This window comes from Rattus norvegicus, chromosome 8, assembly GCF_036323735.1.
Source record: "Rattus norvegicus strain BN/NHsdMcwi chromosome 8, GRCr8, whole genome shotgun sequence".
In the NCBI taxonomy this organism is placed as follows: domain Eukaryota; kingdom Metazoa; phylum Chordata; class Mammalia; order Rodentia; family Muridae; genus Rattus; species Rattus norvegicus.
The window spans coordinates 30,473,375-30,491,021 of record NC_086026.1 but is presented as its reverse complement, the minus strand read 5'-3'; the positions used below and the strand labels follow the sequence as shown (position 1 = coordinate 30,491,021).

The following is a 17,647-nucleotide window of genomic DNA, read 5'->3' as shown; positions in this document are numbered from 1 at the left end:
AGCCACTACCTAAAGACTATACATGGACTGACCCTGGACTCTGACCTCATAGGCAGCAATGAGTATCCCAGTAAGATCACCAGTGGAAGGGGAAGCCCTTGGTCCTGCTAAGACTGAACGCCCAGTGAACAAGATTGTTGGGGGAGGGCGGCAATGGGGGGAGGGTGGGGAGGGGAACACCCATAAAGAAGGGGAGGGGGAGGGATTAGGGGGATGTTGCCCGGAAAACAGGAAAGGGAATAACATTCGAAATGTAAATAAGAAATACTCAAGTTAATAAAAAGAAATAAAATTAAAAAAAAATCTAAAAAAAAAAGAAAGAAAGAAAAAAGAAAAGTACCTCATTCCTTGTCAATGGACGAAGAGAATTGTGAAAGAAGATAAAAGTAAGGTAACACATACATAATGTCCTTAAATATACAAACCGTTCACTTCTCATCAGAAGCCATAACAGCTAGAAGAAAGTGGAGGAATGTATTTAATTTGAACTACAAGAAGAAGCTAGTGGTATTTACCATAAAGTAAAGAATAAGCGAGAAAAACTGTACCAATATATCAATAAAGGCAGGAAAAGTATTTGACAAAAAGTCATCAGACTTCCATCATAAAATTCCCAGCCAATATGTAATAAAAGACGACATTCTCAGCCTCCGGGTATTCATTAAAAATTCACATATATCATAGTTAATGGAGCATTATTGAAATCTGACTTCATAAATTTTAGTCATAAATAAGAATAAAATGTTAGGATCAGCCACTTCTCACTGGAGGGCCTAGCTCAAGCAATTATGGAGGAAAATACATAAATTCACCTGTGTAGGAAAGGAGAAAGAAAAATGATTTCTAATCACACAGGACATGACCTAGAATATAGAAGATATTAATTCACTTTCTGTTACTATAGCAAAATAATCAAAGCTGAGCACTATATTCAAAAAAAATGTTTATCTCATACTTCTAGAGTTTTAAGAATTTGGTATAAACCTCTGATGAAAAACCTCTTGGCAGCATTATATGGTGGATGACATTTTGTGGTAGGTCACATGCTCAGAAAGGAAGCCAGAGAGAAACAATAGGGATGGGCCAAGAGTGCTATTTCTAAATGGAACTCCTTTGTTTCATTTAACAGTTCTTCCTGAGGGCAGCATCCTCAGTGACCTATTACTTTCAACAGGTGCTTCTCCTGTTTTAACCAACACCTCCCAACACCTCTCTAATGAGATTCACTTTCAACACATGGACACATAGGGAACATTCAAATCACATCCAAAGCAGATCACATAGAAAACGTGAAGGAACACACACACACACACACACACACACACACACACACCAGTCACATGCACAGTGTATATGAAATTTGCATATCTAAATGTATGAGATGAGAAACATAATTTTAAAGGCAGAAAGATAAATCGAAACACAAATTGATTGTTTTTGCATTCACAAGCAGCAAACAAGTTAAAAATGATGAAACAATTCCAATTATAATAGTATAAAATAATTAGAAACTTAGCAAGTTTGACAAAAGTCAAGTGAAAAATATGAAGTAAATTTGATGAACAAAGACCTAAACCTAGAAAGGTGGTGATTTCAATTTTAATATCATTAAGATAGCAATACTGCCCAAATTTACCTGTAGATTTAACAAACTCCATTAAAAAGCATGTATCTTTCTTCTTCTGTAATTATAACCTCATCTTCCTCAGCCTCTATTTTAGGAAGAGTTATTATGCCGGATTTGATTTCATCCTATAGGACAGCTGAGATAATCCTTTTCTTGTCGTGTCACTCTATGCTATTCTTGTTTTGTTTATGGAGTTCCAGTAAAAGTTGAAAATATGTTTAGGGTCACAGTCTCAGCCACCTTTAAAACCAAGACAATTGAAAACATATATCTCCACAAAAGGTATTTGAATGTTATGTGACATTTCATGGGGAGACAACATAATGTGTTTGCTCTGGACAGATCATTGATCACAGACCAAGCCTCCTTCCTCTGTCCAGGGGGGAAATGGCTGCATGAAAACTTCACCCTATTCTCCAGCTATCACATAATATGCATATGTAACCATTTTCTCCATTTATATTTGGACATTGAGAGCATTGGGTCACAATGCTACAGTAGGTATCATTTATTTGGGGGTGCATTGAGCAGGGTAGTTACCAACTTGATGGGGTTTGACTCAACATGAAAATTGCTCTCTAGGTATATATAGAAGAAATTTTCTAGATTAGGTCGTTTGAGGTAGAAAGATGTGCCATAAATATGAGCAGTCCCATATCATGGCTGTGCTCCAGGAGAGAATACAAAACGGAAAGTGAGCTCACCACAGGCTCTGATTAGTCTCTGCCTCCTGGCTGTGGATTTGGTGTGACAGACCAGCTATTCCTGCTCCTACCACCACACTTTTGTTGCAGTGATGAACTCAGTCCCCTGGAACTATAAGCCAAAAGTAAACCTTGTCTTCCTTTGTAAGACTGGACCTGAGTCTTAATTACTAGGAGACTCCCGTGAATGAGACAATGAGACATGAAACCAGAGACCAATAAAATAGCATGAGGATTATTATTATTCCAGCAAGCTGGGGTCCGCCTACCTCGAGAGGAGAGGTGACTACAAACAATTCCTAAAGTACAGCTTTGTACATTCTGTCAAGGGCAGGTTGCAGTAATGTAGATTGGGCATGGGGGCATTGGTGAGCTCAATAGACCTTAGGTCTCTATAAACCAGGGCAGGGCTGGGGTCCTTGAAATGCATTCCTTTAGATAAAGTTAAGATAGTCCTGCTGTGAGGACAGGGCTCCTGGTGACCTCCAGGAACTGCCCCATAAGTGATTGTTGCACTCCCTCCTGGATGGGAGGGGCTGTCTGAGGCTGGTGGAAAAATACTAGCTCCCACACCTTCAGTTGTTTTTGTGAGGAATTGTCACACTTCCATGTGTTGATTAACACATCAAAGACACCTCAGAGTTGCACCAAATATGTTGATGTCACATGAAGGAAGAAGAGATATTTCCTCTTTGAATAGTTCAATCAAGACTGAACCCCAATTTGAAATCTCCACATCTCACTGTCCTCAATCTGTCTGTATTTTGTGGTTAGTGGCTAGTCTGTTGTGTGTCTGTCTGTTGTTTATGTCTGATCTGTCTGTCCCTGTTGTCTGTTTCTTGTGTCTGTGTTTATTCTGGGTTTGTGCTGCTATGTGCCTGATTCTGTGACTATTTCTAATAAAAAGCTTTGTTATGTATTTATTGAACAATACACACAAACACATACACATACTCACATACTCACATACACACACACACACACACACACACACACACACACACACACACAATGGTGTGGGAAAGAAGTGAGAGATTCTCTACTACAGAAATCCTACCAGGATTTTATAGGGAAGAAATTACTACTTTGTAGCACTCAAAAACCAAAAACAAGTGTTATCAACCTATATCTATCTACTGCTCCCAGAATTTGCAGGTGATTTAATTTGTTTAAGAGTGTTTTTAATCTGTTTGCTCTTTTGAGCAAATGATTACCATAAAACACATGTTCACACATACATTATTCTGGGTTGGGAGCCAACCTGCATAGCAAGGTTAAAGATGTGCATTTACCTTAGGTGAAAAACAGGTTTCATGGGAAAATAAGACATAGTAAGATTAGTTACATTGTCCCCTTAAAGGCAACTTATACTTAATAAACAGGCTTCGTACACAGTAGGACAGCAGGTTAAGTATGTGGTCTTAAGTAATGTCAAGGTGTGTTATTGACTTAGCTGTGACACTCATTAAAAGTATAGTCTCTTTCAAGTCTAATATTTTCAGAAAAATGTATGATTGCAATTAACATCCAAACAAATCATACTCAATTATGAATCTCTTCAGGAAGCACTCTCCACCATCAAACAGAAGTCTCCCTCTACTCGTGAGACTGATAGCAGCAATAATGGGTATGAACATAGAGGTGATGGAAGGTAATTTGATAGGCATATCACATCTACTTATTAAAACACAGTGGCTTCCCTACTGGTGCCTATCACGTTACTTGATGCACGTGTTCATATTGGCTTCTATTCCCAGGGAGTTTTTGACAGTGGAGGGAGAAAGCCATCAGAACCCAGTTAATTGCACACCTAACAGTCCTGTTGTTATTGAACTGCTAAGCACATCTTGCTTGACATCTTGGCAGTATAGCATGTTGCTCTCCCAGAAGCCTTTGTGGCACTGTCTAGAAATATGAAAGGGATCTTCCATCTCATTTCCAGATCAATTTCCCCATTTCCCAAAGCATGTGGTATCTTCATCAACAGGAAGTTGTTTATTTTTCTGCTGTGTAAACAATAGCAGTGGCAATGAATACCCTTTAGGGTTTCTGGAGTACAGGGTCTTCCTTGTCAACAACTCATAAGGAGATAACCCACCTTTATTACAGAGATTTTTACCTGTAAACCATATGGCTTCAATGAACTATCATCTCCCTTGGTTTCTTTGCTTAAACTCCATTTAAGTTCTATCACTGCAGGATTAAAAAACACTTTAATATTTTTGTAAGACACTTAAAGGTTTTTATGCTATTTAAAAACTCATAGAGAATGAGAAAGATCTTTGAAGGCCTATTCTTTTCTGTTCCAAGAAAAATGCCAGTTGGTTTTGGATAACTAAGGGGATAGCGATAAAGAAAATGCTAGGAAGCCTAGCATGTAACTCTCTCATTACTTGTGTCAATGTCTCATTGAAGATCCCCATTACGTACAACATGTTTGGAGAACGCTATCCCATCCTGCCCTTCATATCCAGTTACTTTCCATGAGTCACTCAGTCTCTTCTTGCTAGGGTGCTGCTACCACCACTGTAGGGCTACTGTGCTTCTCCAAGCCTAGTGAGCTTTCTAGGACTGGCTTGCAGCCTGGCATAGGCCCAAAGAGAAACAGGATTGTGTTCTAGACTCTCAACCTACCAGTGGATTCAGATGCCATTTTCCAACAGGCATAAGGCCATGGGGTTTCCACTAACCATTCCTGACTGATAAAAATTCACCAGGCTGGGTGAATTACCTTTACCCCACTACACATTATTGCAAGAAAAAAGGAAACACTTAGTCTTTTTCCATGCACTACTTTATCAGTTATGTCTTCTGTGAACTGTTTCTCAGGATTCCAAGTCTTCTACAAACTAACTGGGACATCGCTTAGCTTTCGTTTGCCTTTAAATAACCCAGCCCCCTCTGTCTGCTCTGCTGTTCTAGCATCTTCTTGATTGCTTTTGCATGTTATAAACAAAGTCCTATGCTAGGTAAAGGCTTCTCTTGCCTCATCAGCTCAGTTACAATCTTTTTTTGCTGTGATTAAATGCCTGACAGAGACAACTTAAGGAAGAGTTCATTTTTCACTTAAGTTTACCATGGTAGGGAAGGCATGGTGTTAAAATGATGAGGCTACTAGTCACATCGCCCCCACAGTCAAGAAGCAGAGAGGAATGACTATTGTGCTAATCTCATGTCCTACTTTTGTTGGTTGGGTCCGGAACCCCAATTCATGAAAATGATGCTGTCCACATTTAGGGTGGGTCTTCCCAATTAACCCACTATAGAGTGTTCCTCACAGACATGGACAGAGGAAGTCCTTCCAGGACACTCAGTTTAGTCTCTTCTTTCAAGGGAATTTGAATTTTCACAAAATGAAGGCTGTGGCAGGTGTGCTCTTAACTCTTGGCGCCTTCCCTGTTGTCCCAGAACAGCACTCAAGGTGTCTCTTCAAGTATGCTAAATATCTCTAACAATTGCCTATGCTTTTAAAGCCCCGACCTTGTCTGCAACTTTAAGTTTTTTCTTCCCCACCAAGCCAAACATTGTCCCGGGATTTTCTGTTGTTGTTCTGTTTTCCTGTGCTGTGTCATACTGTCGACCTGGGTAAAAGTAGTGAGTAGTAACTGTGACACAATATGAATATAATTCTGATATGAGTTTTCCTTTGCCAAAACATGAGTCCATTACTTTTGAATTCAGCCTCACTTAAATTCTCAGAATATGGCAGAGTATACCCAGAGTCTTTGCCAGAAGGTAACATAACTGGCCTCCAGCCCAGTTCTTGGCAGAGCCCTTCTTTCTATATAAAACCTCATGTGATGAGCCTATTTCTGTTTGTCTAGGGTGTTTTGGTTTTCTGAGGTTCTTGTAGAATAGCCAGTGGGCCACACTCACATAATTGAAGTGACAAAACTAATACCATCCTGTTCTGGCTCCATTTTGTGTTTCCTTAGACAGTTCTTAGCCCTCTGACCCCCAACAGCCATGTCTTCCTTGGCAACTTGGCGTGGGCAGCACATCGACCACTGTTGCTTGGCAAAGTTCCAGCTTACAACACCACAGATCATAATTCTCTAGCATTCTTTTACTTTTATCTTTCATGTTTCTCACTGTGTGTTATGGAAGCTTCCTTATGCTTTTCCCTTCAGGAGATTTTGGATAAGCTTTTGGTAGAGGATGTGACTGTATACAATGGTAGTCTTTCAAAACAAAATGATTCTTTGGAAAAGAATCTCAGCCACCTTGGGACTATATAGTATGACAACTCTGCCTACTCCTATGAAAGAATCTCCATTGTGCCCCCTGTTTGCACCAAGAATCGAGAAGTTAAAGACTTATTAACTGAAAAATGGTTGTAGCAACTCTTAGGTACTTATACATAGTCCCAAGGATAAAAGCACACAATCTAAAGGAAGAGTGAGCCCGGACCCAGTGTCTGAGGCCTTGGCCATTAAGGGCAAGAATTCAGTTAATAAGTAGAGAATAGTACCCACAATTGATCCCCTGGGTATGTGACTGACAGCATAAATGGCAAGATGTGGCATACCCCATGAGAAGCAGATTCTGTTAAAAAGTTAGTCTGGTTTGCACCCCCCTGCCATATACTGGAGCATACATTGAAGGAATTTGGGAAGTAGGACATAATGGAAGAAGAGTAAGATACCAGGCCTTCCCTTTGGGGAATGTATGAAGAGAACAGGCTCTTATTGAAGACTAAGGCACATAAGCAATGCAATTAGGAAACAGTTCAATGTTTGTTATGTTACATGGTATAAATGCTGCCCCTTGAGAAATCAAAATTTCTTTTATGGCTTTTCCAACATGGGCCTAACCAAAAGTCGCCCACAAAGAAAGATGATGAGAAAGTAGGTAGGCCATTCTGCCATTAATGAGGCAGTGACCTGAGAATGGGAGCGCATCCCTGGAGGGGCCTTCAAGAAGCTTGACCACTGGGTGCTCAAAGAAATCTGGAATGTTGACATGAAGGAAATGGGGACTCCAGATGTGCACATTGATACCAGGATCACTAAAGCGATCTGAGTAAGAGGAATGAGGAATATTCCATATCACATCTGAGTATGCTTGTCTAGAAAACTTCAGTCAGGATGAGGATTCACCAAACAACACATTGGCAACTTAAGTGTGTCTCACTGTTCGAGATCTACATTCAGTCAATGTGGATGAGCACTAATCTGATGAGTGTCAAATAAAGTTGCAAATCGGGAGAGAGAGAGAGAGAGAGAGGGGGGGGGGGGGAGGAGGGAGGGAGGGAAGGAGGGAGAGGGAGGGAGGGAGGGAGGGAGAGGGAGGGAGGGAGGGAGGGAGGGAGGGAGGGAGAGGGAGGGAGGGAGGGAGGGAGAGGGAGGGAGGGAGGGAGGGAGGGAGGGGGAGAATGCAGAAGGAAATGTAAGGGTCACCTGGTGGGGTTGCTGAATCCTAGAAAACAATACGCACTTAGATGCTTGCCGGACATATAGCTTTTACTTCAAATAAAAACACTAATAAAGTTTCAAGCTGCATGTTGAAAAGAAGGGCTAAAATAGGGTAAGATCATCTGTGAAAATATCATGCACTTCTTAGAATCATCAAATCTGCTTTCAACAGTACCCGTGAATAAGCTACTCTCCAACTATAGGGTATAAAAAGTGTCCCTTTTATTCAATAAACCCACAGCTGTTCTGATTCACCTTCAGATCGTGTCAGTCTCCTTCCCTCGCTGACTTCACACCTCCTCTTTGGGACACAAATTCCCCTGGGGCTAGACTCCAGCAGCAATAAGATTTCCATGATCTTGACTATGGTTCGGATGCATTAAACAAACTGATTAATGTCTATAGAAACTTAAACTAAAATAACTGAAGAGGTATAAGTTGAAAATGACTGTCCTGTCTGGTTGTCAATTGAGCATCTTTCTTATGTCTCACTCCCTCTATAGCACTTGTGTCTCCATTCCCTTGGTATTCATGGGTCCACCAGCTAGTGATAATTGTGTTTCTGATGAGCCAGTCCATAAAGGACTAATTTCCCATTGATTGGTTCAAGTCAAGCAGCCTTTCTCTCAAGGAGGAATGTGTAGTTGCCTTGCTCAATTTCGGTTTCCACAGAACAGAAATTGATCCTTAAGACACCATGTCTGCTCAGAAGATGGAAAGATCTCCCATGCTCATGGATTGGCAGGATTAATATAGTAAAAATGGCCATTTTACTAAAAGCAATCTACAGATTCAATGCAATTCCCATCAAAATACCAATCCAATTCTTCAAAGAGTTAGACAGAACAATTTGCAAATTCATCTGGAATAACAAAAAACCCAGGATAGCTAAAGCTATCCTCAACAATAAAAGGACTTCAGGGGGAATCACTATCCCTGAACTCAAGCAGTATTACAGAGCAATAGTGATAAAAACTGCATGGTATTGGTACAGAGACAGACAGATAGACAATGGAACAGAATTGAAGACCCAGAAATGAACCCACACACCTATGGGCACTTGATTTTTGACAAAGGAGCCAAAACCATCCAATGGAAAAAAGACAGCATTTTCAGCAAATGGTGCTGGTTCAACTGGAGGTCAACATGTAGAAGAATGCAGATCGATTCATGCTTATCACCCTGTACAAAGCTTAAGTCCAAGTGGATCAAGGACCTCCACATCAAACCAGATACACTCAAACTAATAGAAGAAAAAGTGGGGAAGCGAGGAGCCGCCGCCATTTTGGGAGTTTTGAGTCAACAATAAAGGATCGAGGATTGAAGTGAGTGAATTCAGATATAATTCAAGCTTGTTAGAGTGCTTTAAAAAAAATACAAAGTTGATTCGTTGCATGAGAGCAAGTTAACTACTGCTGCTTACCGGTGAGAGACTTACAGGTGCTTGCCTGAATTGCAATAAAGGACTCATATATTCAGCAAGACTTATTTATCGCTTCATTTTGGAGAGCCTCATGAACTGTTATTACAGTTTCTCTACTGACTTTGAAAAGTTTGAAAGAGACACCTGTGCAGCTAAGAAAGCACGAGCACAGCCAAGACAGAGAACCCTGTTATCATGGGTCTGGCCAGTCAGAACAGCCAGCTGAGGGGCCCAGTGAAGGCCAGTGCCGGCCCTGGAGGAGGGGGCCCACAGACACAGACACAGATGAACCAGTTGAAGAACATCAGCACAATCAATAATGGCACTCAGCAGCAAGCACAGAGCATGGCCGCCACCATTAAACCTGGTGATGACTGGAAAAAGACTTTAAAACTCCCTCCAAAGGATCTAAGAATTAAAACCGGATGTGACCTCCACAAAAGGAAATGAGTTTGAAGATTACTGTTTGAAACGAGAGTTGCTAATGGGAATTTTTGAAACGGGCTGGGAAAAACCATCTCCTATTCAGGAGGAGAGCATTCCCATTGCTTTATCTGGTAGGGATATCTTAGCTAGAGCAAAAAATGGAACAGGCAAAAACGGTGCCTACCTCATCCCCTTACTTGAACGGCAGGACCTGAAGAAGGACAATATTCAAGCAATGGTGATTGTTCCCACTAGAGAACTTGCTCTACAGGTCAGTCAAATTTGCATCCAGGTCAGCAAACACATGGGAGGGGCCAAAGTGATGGCGACCACTGGAGGAACCAATTTACCGGATGACATAATGAGGCTTGACGATACAGTGCATGTGGTGATTGCTACCCCTGGCAGAATCCTGGATCTTATCAAGAAAGGAGCAGCAAAGGTTGATCATGTCCAGATGATAGTATTGGATGAGGCAGATAAGTTGTTGTCACAGGACTTTGTGCAGATAATGGAGGATATTATTCTCACACTACCTAAAAATAGGCAGATTTTACTATATTCCGCTACTTTCCCTCTTAGTGTACAAAAGTTTATGAATTCCCATCTGCAAATACCCTACGAGATAATCCTGATGGAGGAGCTAGCTCTGAAAGGGGTGACCCAGTACTACGCATATGTAACGGAGCGCCAAAAAGTGCACTGCCTCAATACACTCTTCTCCAGGCTTCAGATAAACCAGTCGATCATTTTCTGCAACTCTTCTCAGAGAGTTGAGTTACTGGCCAAGAAGATTACTCTTGCTTCTATATCCATGCCAAAATGAGGCAGAAACATAGAAATCGTGTCTTTCATGATTTCCGAAATGCCTTATGCCGCAATCTTGTTTGCACTGATCTGTTTACCCGAGGTATTGATATACAAGCTGTGAATGTGGTAATAAACTTTGACTTCCCAAAACTGGCAGAGACCTATCTTCATCGGATTGGAAGGTCAGGTCACTTTGGTCATCTTGGCTTAGCCATCAACTTGATCACATATGATGATTGCTTCAACCTGAAGAGTATTGAGGAGCAGCTGGGGAGAGAGATCAAACCCATCCCAAGCAACATTGACAAGAGCCTGTATGTGGCAGAATACCACAGTGAGCCTGCAGAAGATGAGAAACCTTAACAAGCACGCTTTGACAAACTACAGAAGGCTCCTTGGATCTGTGACGGATCATTTTTGGGGCGGTGCTCTTCTCCTTGTGGGTTTTTCATCTTTATTTTAGAACTATGAAGAGTTATATAAGAGCTCAGACATCTTTCTTTTTTTAAACTGGTGAAGAAAAACTGAAAAGAAGAAATGGACCTTTTTTGTTCCCTTGTTTGCACTGTGTGCTGACTGAACGTTTCGTTGCACTAACTGCTGGTTTTAAAAATGTTTTCTGGGGAAAGGGGACAAGGAAGGACGAAAAAGAAAGGGAGAAACCCTAAAAAGAGAAGAATCTTGGTGGACACGCACCTGTCTACAGTTCTCCGATAGCCGACTCTACTGCATTTCAACTTCTCCCTGGTTACTCATCCGTTTTTAAGCCTGAAGAGCTTACTACTTATTTGTGCAAAGTGCCTTACACTACGAGACCATTAAGAATATCATCTTTTACCACAGCTCGAAGAATCAACAAAGTCACGTTCTATTTTCTTGTCTTTTTTATTTCTTTGCCTCTTCATTTTGGTTTCAAGTTGAAGTCTTGCTTCCTGTTCTACCAGTACTCATACCCAGGGCCGGAAGGTGGACTAGTGATGGTAGCGCCATTTTCCTTTTCTTTATATGGAGGAGTTGCTTCACAACTGCAGTCCATCCACACTGTAAATACATGTATTTAAAAAAAAAACAATACCAAGTAAAATTTTATTCTGGGCTGAGTAGATGCACCATTGTCGCTCCCAAAGGAAAGAGCAGCCTCTCACTGCAGGCGCAATGACAAGCCTCTGTGCTCTACAGTGGAACACTAAGCTGGCTCACACGCTTCCAACAGCAGTAAGGCACTGGGTGCAAAGACTTGTCAGAGCCTTGACCCTCTTTCCTCTGTGGCAAAGCGTGACCCATAGAAAATTGTATGTGTATACTTGTATAAATTTGTAAATAAGTTTTTTTCTGGATATATATATATATACATATATATATATATATATATATATATATATGCATCCCGAACACATGGGCACTGGAAAAAATTTCCTGAACAAAACACCAATGGCTTATGCTCTAAGATCAAGAATTGACAAATGGGATCTCATAAAACTGCAAAGCTTCTGTAAGGCAAAGGACACTGTGGTTAGGACAAAACGGCAACCAACAGATTGGGAAAAGATCTTTACCAATCCTACAACAGATAGAGGGCTCATATCCAAAATATACGAAGAACTCAAGGAGATAGACCGCAGGGAGACAAATAACCCTATTAAAAATGGGGTTCAGAGCTAAACAAAGAATTCACAGCTGAGGAAGGCCGAATGGCTGAGAAATACCTAAAGAAATGTTCGACATCTTTAGTCATAAGGGAAATGAAAATCAAAACAACCCTGAGATTTCACCTCACACCAGTGAGAATGGCTAAGATCAAAAACTCAGGTGACAGTAAATGCTGGCAAAGATGCAGAGAAAGAGGAACACTCCTCCATTGTTGGTAGGATTGCAGACTGGTACAACCATTCTGGAAATCAGTCTGGAGGTTCCTCAGAAAATTGGACATTGAACTACCTGAGGACCCAGCTATACCTCTCTTGGGCAAATACCGAAAAGATGCCCCAACATATAAAAAAGACACGTGCTCCACTATGTTCTTTGCAGCCTTATTTATAATAGCCAGAAGCTGGAAGAACCCAGATGCCCTTCAATAGAGGAATGGATACAGAAAATGTGGTACATCTACACTATGGAATATTACTCAGCTATCAAAAACAATGACTATGAAATTCATAGGCAAATGGTTGGAACTGGAAAATATCATCCTAAGTGAGGTAACCCAATCACAGAAAAACACACATGGTATGGACTCATTGATAAGTGGCTATTAGCCCAAATGCTTGAATTACCCTAGATGCCTAGAACAAATGAAACTCGAGACGGATGATCAAAATGTGAATGCTTCACTCCTTCTTTAAAAGGGGAACAAGAATACCCTTGGCAGGGAATAGAGAGGCAAAGATTAAAACAGAGACAGAAGGAATACCCATTCAGAGCCTGCCCCACAGGTGGCCCATACATATACAGCCACCAAACTAGATAAGATGGATGAAGCAAAGAAGTGCAGGCCGACAGGAGCTGGATGTAGATCTCTCCTGAGAGACACAGCCAGAATACAGCAAATAGAGGCTAATGCCAGCAGCAAACCACTGAACTGAGAACAGGACCCCCTTTAAGGAATCAGAGAAAGAACTGGAAGAGCTTGAAGGGGCTCGAGACCCAATATGAACAACAATGCCAAGCAACCAGAGCTTCCAGGGATTAAACCACCACCCAAAGACTATACATGGACTGACCCTGGACTCTGATCTCATAGGTAGCAATGAATAGCCTAGTAAGAGCACCAGTGAAGGGAAAGCCATTGGTCCTGCTAAGACTGAACCCCCAGGGAAAGTGATTGTTGGGGGGAGGGCGGTAATGGGGGGAGAAGGGGAGGGAAACACCCATAAAGAAGGGGAGGGGGAGGGGTTAGGGTGATGTTGACCCGGAAACTGGGAAAGGGAATAACAATCGAAATGTAAATAAGACATACTCAAGTTAATAAAAAAAAACAAACAAAAAAAAAAAAAACGAGAGAGACCTCACCACCTGGTCAGGTGGGCACTCCTGAGGCTGCAGAGCGGAAGAGACCACCAACACTGCCCACCCCTGCTCACATCCCTGGCCCAAGAGGAAACTGTATACAGCCTCTGGGTCCCCGTAGAGGAGGTCCCAGGAGCAGCAGATCCACTACATCTGAAACACCGCCAGAACCTGAAGGGACCGACTGGATAAACAGTTTTCTGCACCCAAATCCTGTGGGAGGGAGAGCTAAACCTTCAGAGAGGCAGAAACGTCTGGAAAACCAGAAGAGACTGAACTCTGCACACATCTCTGACGCCAGAGGAAAACACCAAACGCCATCTGGAACCCTGGTGCACGGAAGCTCCAGGAAAGGGCAGCTCAGATCTTCCTGGTTGCTGCCGCCACGGAGAGCTCATAGCAGCACCCCACGAGCAAACTTGAGCCTCGGGACCACAGGTAAGACCAACTTTTCTGCTGCAAGTGACCTGCTTGGTGAACTCAAGACACAGGCCCACAGGAACAGCTGAAGACCTGTAGATAGGAAAAACTACACGCCTGAAAGCAGAACACTCTGTCCCCATAACTGGCTGAAAGAAAACAGGAAAACAGGTCTACAGCACTCCTGACACACAGGCTTATAGGACAGTCTAGCCACTGTCAGAAATAGCAGAACAAAGTAACACTAGAGATAATCTGATGGTGAGAGGCAAGCACAGGAAACCAAGCAACAGAAACCAAGACTACATGGCATCATTGGAGCCCAATTCTCCCACCAAAGCAAACACGGAATATCCAAACACACCAGAAAAGCAAGATCTAGTTTCAAAATCGTATTTGATCATGATGCTGGAGGACTTCAAGAAAGACGTGAAGAACTCCCTTAGAGAACAAATAGAAGCCTACAGAGAGGAATCACAAAAATCCCTGAAAGAATTCGAGGAAAACATAAATAAACAAGTAGAAGCTCATAGAGAGGAGTCACAAAAATCCCTGAAAGAATTCCAGAAAAACACAAGCAAACAGTTGAAGGAATTAAAAATGGAAATAGAAGCAACCAAGAAAGAACACATGGAAACAACCCTGGATATAGAAAACCAAAAGAAGAGACAAGGAGCTGTAGATACGAGCTTCACCAACAGAATACAAGAGATGGAAGAGAGAATCTCAGGAGCAGAAGATTCCATAGAAATCATTGACTCAACTGTCAAAGATAATGTAAAGCAGAAAAAGCTACTGGTCCAAAACATACAGGAAATCCAGGACTCAATGAGAATATCAAACCTAAGGATAATAGGTATAGAAGAGAGTGAAGACTCCCAGTTCAAAAGACCAGTAAATATCTTCAACAAAATCATAGAAGAAAACTTCCCTTACCTAAAAAAAGAGATACCCATAGGCATACAAGAAGCCTTCAGAACTCCAAATAGATTGGACCAGAAAAGAAACACCTCCTGTCACATAATAGTCAAAACACCAAACGCACAAGATAAAGAAAGAGTACTAAAAGCAGTAAGGGAAAAAGGTCAAGTAATATATAAAGGCAGACCTATCAGAAGCACACCAGACTTTTCGCCAGAAACTAAGAAAGCCAGAAGATCCTGGACAGATGTCTTACAGACCCTAAGAGAACACAAATGCCAGCCCAGGTTACTGTATCCTGCAAAACTCTCAATTAACATAGATGGAGAAACCAAGATATTCCATGACAAAACCAAATTTACACAATATCTTTCTACAAATCCAGCACTAAAAAGGAAAATAAATAGTAAAGCCCAACATAAGAAGGCAAGCTATACCCTAGAAGAAGCAAGAAACTAATCGTCTTGGGAACAAAACAAAGAGAAGAAAAGCACACAAACATAACCTCATATCCAAATATGAATATAACAGGAAGCAATAATCACTATTCCTTAATATCTCTCAACATCAATGGCCTCAACTCCCCAATAAAAAGACATAGATTAACAAACTGGATACTCAGTGAGGACCCTGCATTCTGCTGCCTACAGGAAACACACCTCAGAGACAAAGAAAGACACTACCTCAGAGTGAAAGGCTGGAAAACAACTTTCCAAGCAAATGGTTGGAAGAAGCAAGCTGGAGTAGCTATTCTAATATCAAATAAAATCAATTTTCAACTACAAGTCATCAAAAAAGATAAGGAAGGACACTTCATATTCATCAAAGGAAAAATCCACCAAGATGAACTCTCAATCCTAAATATCTATGCCCCAAATACAAGGGCACCTACATACATAAAAGAAACCTTATTAAAGCTCAAAACACACATTGCACCTCACACAATAATAGTAGGAGATTCCAGCACCCCACTCTCATCAATGGACATATCATGGAAACAGAAATTAAACAAAGACGTAGACAGGCTAAGAAAAGTCATGAGACAAATGGACTTAACAGATATTTATAGAACATTCTATCCTAAAGCAAAAGGATATACATTCTTCTCAGCTCCTCATGGTACTTTCTCCAAAATTGACCATATAATTGGTCAAAAAACGGGCCTCAACAGGTACAGAGAGATAGAAATAATCCCATGCGTGCTATTAGACCACCACGGCCTAAAGCTGGTCTTCAATAATAATAAGGGAAGAATGCCCACATATACGTGGATATTGAACAATGCTCTACTCAATGATAACCTGGTCAAGGAAGAAATAAAGAAAGAAATTAAAGACTTTTTAGAATTTAATGAAAATGAAGGTAAAACATACCCAAACTTATGGGACACAATGAAAGCTGTGCTAAGAGGAAAACTCATAGCGCTGAGTGCCTGCAGAAAGAAACAGGAGAGAGCATATGTCAGCAGCTTGACAGCACACCTAAAAGCTCTAGAACAAAAAGAAGCAAATACACGAGGAGGAGTAGAAGGCTGGAAATAATCAAACTGAGAGCTGAAATCAACCAAGTAGAAACAAAAAGGACCATAGAAAGAATCAACAGAACCAAAAGTTGGTTCTTTGAGAAAATCAACAAGATAGATAAACCCTTAGCCAGACTAACGAGAGGACACAGAGAGTATGTCCAAATTAACAAAATCAGAAATGAAAAGGGAGACATAAATACAGATTCAGAGGAAATTCAAAAAATCATCATATCTTACTATAAAAGCCTATATTCATCAAAATTGGAAAATCTGCAGGAAATGGACAATTTCCTAGACAGATACCAGATACCGAAGTTAAATCAGGAACAGATAAACCAGTTAAACAACCCCATAACTCCTAAGGAAATAGAAGCAGTCATTAAAGGTCTTCCAACCAAAAAGAGCCCAGGTCCAGACGGGTTTAGTGCAGAATTCTATCAGACCTTCAGAGAAGACCTCATACCAAAATTATCCAAACTATTCCACAAAATTGAAACAGATGGAGCACTACTGAATTCCTTCTACGAAGCCACAATTACGCTTATACCTAAACCACACAAAGACACAACAAAGAAAGAGAGCTTCAGACCAATTTCCCTTATGAATATCGACGCAAAAATACTCAATAAAATTCTGGCAAACAGAATCCAAGAGCACATCAAAACAATCATCCACCATGATCAAGTAGGCTTCATCCCAGGCATGCAGGGATGGTTTAATATATGGAAAACCATCAACGTGATCCATTATATAAACAAACTGAAAGAACAAAACCACATGATCATTTCATTAGATGCTGAGAAAGCATTTGACAAAATTCAACACCCCTTCATGATAAAAGTCCTGGAAAGAATAGGAATTCAAGGCCCATACCTAAACATAGTAAAAGCCATATACAGCAAACCAGTTGCTAACATTAAACTAAATGGAGAGAAACTTGAAGCAATCCCACTAAAATCAGGGACTAGACAAGTCTGCCCACTCTCTCCCTACTTATTCAATGTAGTTCTTGAAGTTCTAGCCAGAGCAATTAGACAACAAAAGGAGGTCAAGGGGATACAGATCGGAAAAGACGAAGTCAAAATATCACTATCTGCAGATGATATGATAGTATATTTAAGTGATCCCAAAAGTTCCACCAGAGAACTACTAAAGCTGATAAACAACTTCAGCAAAGTGGCTGGGTATAAAATTAACTCAAATAAATCAGTAGCCTTCCTCTACACAAAAGAGAAACAAGGCGAGAAAGAAATTAGGGAAACGACACCCTTCATAATAGACCCAAATAATATAAAGTACCTCGGTGTGACTTTAACCAAGCAAGTAAAAGATTTGTACAATAAGAACTTCAAGACTCTGAAGAAAGAAATT

The 17,647-nt window shown here is 40.9% G+C and overlaps 1 pseudogene; it reads left to right on the top strand.

Annotated features, from left to right (window-relative positions):
- Positions 1 to 9,325: 9,325 nt before the first annotated feature.
- Positions 9,326 to 11,512, top strand: Ddx6-ps1 (DEAD-box helicase 6, pseudogene 1; annotated as a pseudogene).
- The last annotated feature ends 6,135 nt before the right edge of the window (positions 11,513 to 17,647 follow it).